The following is an 11,882-nucleotide window of genomic DNA, read 5'->3' on the forward strand; positions in this document are numbered from 1 at the left end:
CGAAATGCGCGGGAATGCCGCTCGAGGACATTCCGGCGTCTGTGCGATGGCATCGTTCCCCCTCTCCCAGCGCGTGACGGCGATCTGTCGTGACGTCATTGTGTCACGTGGTGTGATGTCACCATACCACGTGGTCTGCACGGCGTGCAACCGCAGCGACGGCACAAGTTGCAGCCCCGTCTCTCATCTGTCGTGACGTCATTGTGTCACGTGGTGTGACGTCACCATACCACGTGGTCTGCTCGGCGTGCAACCGCAGCGACGGCAAAAGTTGGAGCCCCGTCTCTCATCTGTCGTGACGTCATTGTGTCACGTGTTGTGACGTCTCATACCACGTGGTCTGCACGGCGTGCAACCGCAGCGAAGGCACAAGTTGGAGCCCCGTCTCTCATCTGTCGTGACGTCATTGTGTCACTTGGTGTGCACGGCGTGTAACCGTCACGAAGGGCTTGGAGAGAGAGAGAAAGGAATTTTAATGAGGGAAAGGTGGAGAGGTCGGCCGGTGGGAAGGGCTTGGGTTACCTATTGTAATATGCTTCGCATAAAAACACCGGTACAACAGGCATCAACAAAACCATTCAAGATATGCCATCTCGGTCTTGAAAAGGCGGACCGAGGTATCACTCACGCAATCTAATCTCCTTTTCCTAATGTGGAATGCTTCCAAAACCTCCCGCGCCTTCGTATCTCCACTCCTGCCCAGAATCTTTATTTCCCGAAGCCGTGGCTCACACTTCTTGCATTGCTGGCATCTTTTCTACCCCGGCCCATGTTCTGCCGCACGATTACACACGAAGCACTCAGCGCAGTGCTGCGAAAGATGTGCACCTTCTAGATATGTTAGCGATCGTGGGTGTTCAGCTGCGCGATCATTAACGCACCGCCCCGTTTGGCCCTCATAGGCTTTTCCGCAGGTCAGTGGTATTTCATACACCACGCCTGTGCAGCACTTCACGTACTGCTTGCCATGCTTTTTATTGCAGGAGCTCTTTTTATCGCTCCCAGTGCGCGCGCATAGCTGGCCAAGCTTTCGTGGGGCAGAAAACACGACCAGCACGCCATGTCGCTTTGCCACCTTCTTCCCATTGTGCGCGACCCTGTCCACATAAGGCACCACTTCAGGTCTCATGGACTGTTTGTTCGGCTCAGTCGACTTCTGAAACGTCGCACACTTGATTTTTCTTAGGAGGGCTTCAGCAACTTCCGTGATAACCGTGTATGGGAACCCCGCCGAACCCAACCGATCAACTTGCCTATCAAAACTCGCCTGCATAGCATGGCGACACGACTTCACGAGAGCCGACTCAAAGCAGAGGCGAGCAATGGCGCGTTTTACAGTTTTTGAATGTGCTGATAAGTAAGGCAATAGTTCCTTCTGGGCTCGAGGGGAGTAACGCCAACAAACATGATCCTCGCCCGTCCTGTCACCATGCTATGCAGGCGAGTTTTGATAGGCAAGTTGATCGGTTGGGTTCGGCGGGGTTCCCATACACGGTTATCATAGCAGTTGCTGAAGCCCTCCTAAGAAAAATCAAGTGTGCGACGTTTCAGAAGTCGACTGAGCCGAACAAACAGTCCATGAGACCTGAAGTGGTGCCTTATGTGGACAGGGTCGCGCACAATGGGAAGAAGGTGGCAAAGCGACATGGCGTGCCGGTCGTGTTTTCTGCCCCACGAAAGCTTGGCCAGCTATGCGCGCCCACTGGGAGCGATAAAAAGAGCTCCTGCAATAAAAAGCATGGCAAGCAGTACGTGAAGTGCTGCACAGGCGTGGTGTATGAAATACCACTGACATGCGGAAAAGCCTATGTGGGCTAAACGGGGCGGTGCGTTAATGATCGCGTGGCTGAACACCCACGATCGCTAACATATCTAGGAGGTGCACATCTTTTGCAGCACTGCGCTGAGTGCTTCGTGTGTAATCGTGCGTCAGAACATGGGCCGGGGCAAGAAAGATGACAGCAATGCAAGAAGTGTGAGCCATGGCTTCGGGAGATAAAGATTCTTGGCAGGAGTGGAGATAAGAAGGCGCGGGAGCTTTGGGAAGCATTCCACATTAGGAAGAGGGGATTAGATTGCGTGAGTTATACCTCGGTCCGCATTTTCAAGACTGAGATAGCATATCTTGAACGGTTTTGTTGATGCCTGTTGTACCGGTGTTTTTTTGCGTATGCCTTGAATTTTCTATATATTTGCTGGCTTTGCAGTAAATAAAATCAGATGAAGTTAGCGCAAGTCCTGTGTCAGTCTTTCTTGTGTAGTACGTCTTATTGCAGTGCTATTACCATATCTGTCTCAAATAATGCACCATCTAGACCAAATTGACGTTCTTCTCTTGCTTGTTTAGGTTTGTGGTAAGATGCATTATCTTGATTTGCGATTGTTTCCTTCGTGGTTTGTACGTAGTTCTTGTAGATAGAGCATTGCTTCACTGTAATAAATACCATGTTTAAAAAGAAAAGAAAGCGCCGTAGCGGAGTGGCTGCGTCCACGTCCCAGACGCCTGCGGCTTGAGTTCGATTCCCAACTCAACCTCAGTTTTCTTTGTTTTTGTTATGAGTGATAGTTTTAGCAGCCACTTCTGCGTGCGCCGCCGCGGTGTCTCGGTGGTTATGGTGCTCGGCTGCTGACCCGAAAGACGCGGGTTTGATCTCGGCCGCGGCGGCTGGAATTTCTATAGGCCTGTGTACTGTGCGATGTCTGTGCACGTTAAAGAACCCCAGGTGGTCGAAATTTCCAGAGCCCTTCACTACGGCGTCTCTCATGGGACGTTAAACCCTATAAACAAACAAACAAACAAACAAACAAACAAACAAACAAACAAACAAACAAACAAACAAACTTTTGCGAGCAGCCTCTGCATGGAACTTCCTTCCGCTCCACCCATGAGCCAAGGTAGGCTTTCGCTTTAATCAACCAACAGCTGAAGACTAGGAGGCGGCGCTGCCCAGTTCACATTCGGAAGACCAGCTCTCGCTGGTGAACCGGGCGAGAACAGCTCCAAAAGAAAATTGGCCCCGGGAATGACCCCAGTAGCACAAGGTGGCGGGCCCATGCGGGTCCGACATGGGCAATGAGGGCTGGCGGCTGCCCGCAGTAAACCCACAGGGGTCCCCCGTGGGTGCAGTGCTGGCACAAAACGCTGGGGCTGCCCACTTCGTGCCCGAATGGGACCCTCCTCGGCTAGGCATAGGCTTAAACAGACTGGGCAGCCCACCTAGGTCCCACCGCAGATACATGCGGGCTAGGATGCGGGCTCTATTATGGTGAAGCGCGGGCAACCCCAAAAGGGGCTGCCCGTACACCACCATGAGGGAGCCGCAGTGCCTTTGTGTGGGCAAAGAGCCAGTATTCCCGCCTTCAGCCGTCATGGGTCCCGCGTAGGAAATACAGGGGCTAAACTATGGGCTTCACAGTGACGAAGCGTTTCAGGCATGCAGTTTGGGCTGTCTTAGCAACACCGGCGAAGGTCCCGCGTGGGCTGGGCATGGGCACATTTGCCATTCCGACGTCTTCACCGCCTGTATTCTAAATCGGGTATGAAAGGGGTAAGCATGGGCTGCGTGCAGTTCGTGTGCATAAAAGATGGGGCTACATGACGGTGAAGTGCGGGCACACCCAACAGGGGCTGTCCGTGCAGCGCCCTAACGGAACCAATTGGGCTGTAGGTGGGCTAACACCAGTATTCCCGCCTGTAGCCTAAATTGGTCCTGCATGGAAAATATATGGGCTAGGCATGGGCACAGTTGCGATTCCAACATCTTCCCCGCCTGTATCGTACATATCTGGTAAAAAAGGCCTAAGCGTGAGCTGCGCAGTAGCAAGACATACAGTGTGTGCGGGCAAACGGCTAGTATTATATCCGCCAGCAGCCTTCGTAAATCCTGCGCAGACTACTCTGGGCTTCACAGCGCAGAAACATCATGCGCCATTAGCGAGTTGCCGGGCAGAACCTATCGACAGTCACACGTACACTAGTTGTACACGGGAAGAGTTGACATTCTTGCATTTAGTCTGCCTGCATATCCTACATCAGAGGTAAAAGGCTTAAGCGAGACCAAATAGCAAGACCTTGCACGTTTCACTCTGACGAAGAGCTGCTCTTTGAACGTCGTAATAACAAAAAAACCCGCTTCTAAGATTTGTTGGTGCTTCTTTTGCGTTTATCGCATTGTATTTTTTTCTGGTGTGCTGCGGTCGCCGCGGAGAAAGCTGCCAGGATAAGGTTTCTTGCTTGGTTCAACGCACTTCAATTACGCCAGCACTTCAAGCGCTTTCGTCGTCTCCATGCAACATGTGGCGCATGGAATTCGTGACTAGTTGATGAACATAGCGAGCCTCCGGCGACTGCGCCAGAGGCTGCAAACGGTTTGTTACTGTCGCGTTAATTGCAGCAGCTTTCTTAATGTCCGCTAGCAGCAGTCTGTAGCGACGCATCGATCAAGACACAAAATTCTTGTTTTTTTTTGCAGGCATTCTTTGCGCGTCTTCTTCGTCTAGTGATCGCACATTAATAACGCAACTTGGCCAAGCGCCATCGCGAGCTGCCCCACCCTTCACCCTATCAGGAAGAGATACTAATCACAAATGCCCCAGAACATTTCTATCGACGAACAAGAAAAGCTTAGCTAGCGAAAAGGTGCAGTGCTAGAGAGAACAAATTAAAAACAAACTCCTCTAGAAACGTCACACGAGTAACCTGTCTTTGCGCACTTTTTTTTTCAAGTTTTTTTCTCCTCTCACCACCGCCTTCCCTACTTTTCCTGGGTCCACTCTCAAAAAAAAAACCTGCTCAACCCTGGTTTTTTTGTCTGCCTTTGTTCCTTCCCCGAGGGCTCCTCTGAGTCGGTCGTGTCCCTCCCAGCCCCCTTCCCCGAAATGGCGCGGAAGCACTCACTCTACAGCCCACTACGGAACATTTTAAGCCGCCCTCCCGACCACACTCCCCGCAACGCTCCATGAAGTGGAGAGGGGACTGCAATTCTACTTGTTCACTGTGTCCGGTCGCTGCACCCCCGCGTTTCCTGCGTTTGTTTGGAACAGGTTTTTCTTTCCTGCGGTTGGGTTGAGTGTCAAAGGAGGAAGGTAGCTGCGAAAACACGCTGGCACTCGCTAGTCCTCGTTGAATTTGTGTTATACAGTTTTTTGTGCCTTTCCTCGTGTTGCTTTATCAATCCACGATCGAAGATGACATCGGCTTCCATGCGTACATCTAGTGCAAGTATGGTGGAACCCTGACGTCCTTGTCTCAGTGTTGAATAACTTCGCTCCGAAAGACGTGAGTGGTGAACAGTGACATTTACTGACATTTGAGCGGTGGAGGCCACGGCGGAGAAGGCGGATTTTATCACGGCGACGTCGTGCTGCTAGGACGTAAGTACGCATTTGAAATCACTCTGTTGTCTGAGTACTGCCGCCGTCTCAGTTATATGCTCGGCGTCTAGAGAAACTTTCTAGTTGTTCAGTGTCTTTTTTGAACCAGCCAGTTCCAGATTGCACAGCGTAGAGAGACAAAATACCGAAAAAGTTTCTCTGTTACATACAGAAATTTCTTGTCCTTCATGGTAACAAGACTAAAATTAGTCTTGTGCTGCGTATTCTTTCTTTACACAGGCATATGGTGCATACGTGCGAGCGCAATCAGCGACGAGCGTCCTGAGAGGGAGCGGCTCAAGGCCCTGAACAAACATCACGCATCGCATCGATGCTGCGGAATGTGCCGTAAATAAACAAGGATGGCCAAGCAAGCATTGGAATCGTCCGAGAAACCTGTTTACACACCAAAAATGTTACGACACACATTTGAAACACAATATTGATTCAAATACGAAAGGCGTGAGGTCCATTCACGATAGTGAGCATTGCCAATCGTCAGGGCCAGGCGTCATGGGACGCCTGGCTTGTCCGTGCCTTCTCTTTCGTCCTGTCTTCTTTTGCACGCATTATCTCTCTTTAAGTAATGTGACGTACACCTTCCGCTGCGTGAGATTCTCGGTAGCTTCTTTTCGTCTTTTTTTCCTTTTCTTATTTCTTAGCGATTACCAATCCACAATCACTTTATGGATAACGATCGTCGATTAGACCCCCAATTATTGATTACCTATGATCAATCCTTATCTAGCTTACAGAGCACGGCATACTACGCCACTTTTACACATACAAACCATTTGTTCCAGTACACTGAAGCACCATAACACCCCTTTTCATTCCGTCCAATTTCTGACGCGTAATTTGCATATTAATATTTCTCTGGGTCCGCGGTGGCTCAATGGCTACGGCTCTCGGCTGCTGACCCGAAAGACGCGGGTTCGATCCCAGCCGCGGCGGCCGAATTTCGATGAAGGCGAAATTCTAGAGGCCCGTGTACTGTGCGATGTCTTTGCACGTTAAAGAACCCCAGGTGGTCAAAATTTCCGAAGCCCTTCACTACATCGTCCCTCATAGTCTGAGTCGCTTTGGGACGTTAAGCCCCCATACACGACATCAATATTTTTTTCACTACTGTCAGACCAGAACACATCCCAAACAGAGGTTACTAAGCCATACACCCGACCACGCGTTCAATGGGTGTCGCTCAAACACGCCTGAAGCATTTACCCTTCGTGGCCTACGGGAATAAAGAACAAACAAAAACCTGCGTGGCATACGCGTTACTTGCCCACCTGGCGCAGTGGGGCTATTTTCTTTTTCTATTTACAGGAATTTGGGTTTTTTTCCGACGGGCGGAGCCGGGATTTCACCTGAACGAGCTCCTTACGCTGTCGCTTAATACCTGCGACTGTCCAATAATAGACCTTTCCCGGAATGCATCACAGCTCGCGTTTCATGTTCAATGGGAAAAAGCGCGCACCGAGGTGTCTCTAACAAGGAGAAGAAATTGGGAGGGGTAGCCATCACCCAAGGAAAACCGGTTGAGAAGCAAAAGTGGACTGTTTTGCCTGCGGATGAGGTCCAGATTGGGCTAATTAGTGTATATTCATAATGATGGTCCAACAGCGCGAACACACCAAGTCCAAGAAAGAGAGAGGACACACACACCAGCGCTGAATTCAGCGCTGGTGTGTGTCCTGTCTCTTCTTGGTCTATGTGTGTTTGCCTGTGGGCCGGACTTGGGCTTGCCCATGTGGGCCGGACTTGGGCTTGCCCATGTGGGCCGGACTTGGGATAGCCCGTGCGGGTCCCCGCTGCACTGCCGCCTAAGCCCCCCTGGAGGTCCCCTCTAAGAAGCCTATTACTGCCCCTATGGGTCCCACAAAGGACCGAGGAAAGCCCCTGTATCGTTTTTATGCGTGCAGACCATAGGGGTCCCCTAGTGGTCCTATGTAGCAAGCCCACTGGGCTGCCCCTGTGGGTCCCGCGCGATGCAGAGTTGCAAATCCCGCACATATCCCACATCGGGCCCCCATGGGCTGCCCGTGTGGGGCCCACGAGGGCCCTCAATTCCGAGCCCCGTTTGTGCTACTGGGGGAAGGCCCACCCAAACATTCAATGCATTAAACGTTTTTCGCTCTTTGTACGAGTTTATTTTTGCTCACAGCGCATTAAAGACGCGACAGAAGACAAATGTAAGACACCACGAAGACTTTCGTCCCGTTTTTGATGCGCTGCAAGCAACAGGCTGTTAATCCGCGTTGTCCACTAGTGCTAATTTCTGGATGTCGCACCAATTCCTCAAGCCACCGGTACTGTCGACTGCGTTGTTAATAAGGGTGTTTCGGCGATCCTGCAGCATGAGAAGATTGGAACAAGAAGTGGAGACGCTTGCATTCTGTATAAAAAAAGGACCCCAGGAGGAAAACGAAATGTTTCCGTTATCATTAATGCATGGGGTAAACATCGCAGCGTAATGTTTGAATTAATCTTAATACACGGGGTGAAGATAGCGTGCATCAGAATAATATCTTTATTTTATTTCACAATTCCGTAATTACGCCGCTGGGCATAGGATAAAGGAGGAGGGAGGTAGTTGTAAAAGATAGCATTATAGAAAACGCCAAACGGAAGCATTGGTGCCCAGAATTTTGCAAATAATTCCGAAAAACAGGTGGAAAAAAGCAAACGGTGTCTAAAATGTGAAGAGAAAAAAGTAATAATTCACGCCTTTGAAGCAAGTGAATTCACGTGAAGTAGACAACAAGCTGCTTACCTTTCTTTTTCTTATTACGCTTTAAAAAAATAACGAAAATTTTTACGAAAACGCAAGGGTGGAAAGAGTAAGCAATGCCGACAAAAATTAGTGTAAGTCAAACCTTACCACTGTTACGTAGCATCGGGGAGGGGACATATTGCGTCATGAAGGCTTACTTCCACCTTCACAAAGCCTAGTGACTTTAAGCCTAATGGGAGTGCGTAAAAATTGTAATAAAATGTTCAAAGATAACTGTGATATTCCGACGTTGAAAACATAAATTATGATCAGCTCACTGTTTGTTGCCTGGAAGAAAAATTACGTTTGTTTATTTGTCTTCACCACTGGACACGTTGCACTACAGCAAGAGGAGGTGATCTAAAAAAAACAAAACTCAACTTTGAAGAAATTTACATGGCATAAAGAAACGTTTTTTTTTCAGTAATATTGGCATGAAATGAAGAAAGAGGATTCCGCTCTTGAGAAGCGCCTGGATTACCTGACAGCTTCATGAATTCAGTTTTACTTCTAAATCAGGTTGTTTGCATCGGTCGCTTTCGCAAGTTAAAAGCAATAAAACCAATAACCAACATGCCAATTGCTGAACAGTGTTGAAGTCAGAAACATACCTAAACACCCGATAAGTGAGTAAAATACAGCGAGTAAAATACGCACATAAGTGGCCACTGATATTCTAGATATAATCACGTGCATTCTTTTTTTTATGGTAATATCTGTGCTGTGAGCTGCAAATTTTATTTTATGTGCGACCTCGAGCGCGCTAGTCGGCCTATCCACGTTGTTCTGTAAAGCGCGAAGCATGAGCAATTTTTATTTTTTATACACCCTAGATTCGGAGCCAACAGTCGCATATACGAAATAACATTTCCTTCAAAACCATTCCACCGGAAAATCAGAGGTACCAAACCACAATCATCTAGGACTCACTCTTGGCGGTAGTTAGAATAGAAGCGACTGCATCTTACTGTGAAATATCAGTACCAGTGTCGCAAAGCTAAAATGCCAGCGCCTTCTCTCTGCATCCTCGCAGAATGAAGCCTCTATCTTCCAGAGCCACCACCCAGAAGCTACTTCCTCATCACACATATACCTTGGGAGCTGCGCCCTCTCCTCTCCCAAGCTGTATTTACCGGCCCACCAGAACCCTATTCGCAGTTATTCCTGAGAAGCATGGCCCAACCCCGTCAGACGTATCGATATCCTTGCGAGGCCTCCACCCTGTAAAAGTCCACACAGTAGCGAAACGAGAAATGACGGTCGATTGAGCGTCGCTACGCGAAATGCGAATTAGGTGCGTTACCACTTTGGTTTTCGCTTTGGTTTCGGTACAAGGCAAGGTTTAAGAGGGCAATGCAACAGCGATGTATTCTGGACCCGCTTCTGGATCAGGTTGATGACGACAATATAGAAAGCATAGTGCGAGAGACAGATAAATACGTGGGATGTTCGGCTGCGTCGATGACGTAGTGGCGTAATGCAACGGCAAGCGAAGGTGACCTGTTTATGCCGCTTCGGATAAGAAACCTACTCGCGGACATATTGTTTTGCTATAAAGAGTTTTGTATAGTTGGCCATAAAACGTGCTGGCCGGTTTTCACCTGCCCATGTTGGCAGGTGGCTGCCTGTCGCAGGCGTCGGACAAGCACGGGCGAAATACAGGTGACACATTTCAGTGCTGTCGCACAAAAGGCAGATTCGAAGACAATCGGGGACGCCAGCTGCTCTCCAGCTGTGCCACCCACTAGCCACATCCCCAGTCACCACAAAAACAAGAGCTACCCTCACCCTCCCACCACCATCGAGACACCTGCCCTCTGCCACCAGCCCATCAGCCACTTTGAGTTACTGATCAATTCGCTCTCGTCCTACCATAAGCTTGCCTTCCTGGTTAGCTCAATTGGTAGAGCGACTGCTCCGGTGAAGCGGGGGTCCTGGGTTCGAACCCCGGACCAGGACGAATTTTTCTTTAACTACTGAGTTTCTGAGAAAGCTGTATAGCTTTCCTTTGTAGCCGTATGGCTGCGCTCGGGTGGATGCCAATGAGTAATTACTCCTTTATTACAGCCTAGAGAGGAATTATTTCGCCTCTGTGAAGCCAAGGATTAGAGCAAAATCAATCATTGGAGTAAAGAACACAAAATAGTCGAGTGTAAATCAAACTGCTTTCGCAAAACTGTCGGATGAGATGTCCGATCTTGAAGTGATTTGATACTTGAAAACGGAGGACTGAAACCTAATAAGAGTCTCCTTAATTACATTTACACAAGCTTCTTCTGAACTAAACCATAACGCAACACAATTTTTTAAAAATATAGGAACAGAGAAATACAAATGTTGCAACGACTGAGACTCTCACAAACCTCGCGAACAAATTCTGTTCCTTCCATGGTGCAAGGCGCGTCTCGTGGAAGTCTTGATTTATATTTAATATGGAATGTGCACTGAGATGTCTCATGATGTTTTCGCTTAAGGTGTTGCAGAGTTTTACAGCCACTGCTTATTACAGAATGAAACGGTATTTTCATACCAGTTACCATATTCTAGTCACATAAAGTAGAAACGGGCAAAATACCATTCAGCAGGAAGAGAACTCCAAAGGAAATTTTAGACGAATGTGTCCCGTAAATGAAGATGCAGACTCCCAAAAAAAAACTTTGAAACAACTCCGAAAAAACAATCACGGTATCCGACTGTGGGCACATCTAAGAGCTAAAGATTTGCTGTAGTTCTTTTCTCTATCTCAAAGTCCGTACTAGAGTTAAGCTGAACTGCGATATAATCAAATCCGGAGGGAGTGCTGAGAGGAAGTGTTGAGCTAAATAAATCTCTGAAGCTGTTTGTTTTCCTCGTTCGCTCATGAAACTTTAGACGAAGTGTCGCTGTCTTTTCGCTCCGTCGAATCCACCTGTGGAGTGCGTGACCTAACTGGGTTACGTCGGGAGCCACTCGTCTAGGAATTTTGTCGGTTGAACATGCGCCTGTAATGCTCTGACCGTTCAGAATGTGGTCTCGCGTTTATCTTAGCCCGAGCGGCTGACGGCAACGACTTTCAGGCGAGCACACGAACATTGGGAGAGCCACCCGAGAACTGAAAGTTGCCTGTAGGCACCGCATACTGACCATATACCTCTAAATTAACAGTTCTGAAGTTCCAAATATGAAAGGGCGACAAGGCAATTGACAAACATTTTAATTCTATTTACGCCAGGACTACAAGCGCGGCAAAGGGAACAGCGCAGGCGATACAGCAAACATCATATAGCAGAACACAAAATAAAGCAGGGGCAAAACAGAGCAGCGCGAAAACAGCACACAAAAAAAGTCGTGCACATGGAATAAAAAAAGTGAAAAGAAAAAGAAGAGCCGACTCATTCACAGGAGAGCACACACAGTGTACAGCACTGCTACAGAACAGTAGTGCGACAGAACGTAATTAAACACCCAAACTCCCTTCTACTGTTTACTGCTGAATTTAACTTTTTTGAACTGCAAAATAAACAAACACGCCACCCGTAGCACGAACGGCTGTACGACTGTAAATGGATAACCGGCGAATGTAAACAGAAGGTAGCGCTTGCATTTTGCGCGCTCCCACATCGCCCCACCAGTAAACATATAACTCATAACAGCCTACCATGAGAGTATCACGCCCTGCATGCCCCAGTCAGTCCTCACCGTTGGCTATTTTAGCACAGACCCCTTTTTTCTGCCCCCCTTTTCTCCTACCCTGATG

Source organism: Amblyomma mixtum, chromosome 8, assembly GCF_055824585.1.
Source record: "Amblyomma mixtum isolate Tamu chromosome 8, ASM5582458v1, whole genome shotgun sequence".
Classification (NCBI taxonomy): Eukaryota; Metazoa; Arthropoda; class Arachnida; order Ixodida; family Ixodidae; genus Amblyomma; species Amblyomma mixtum.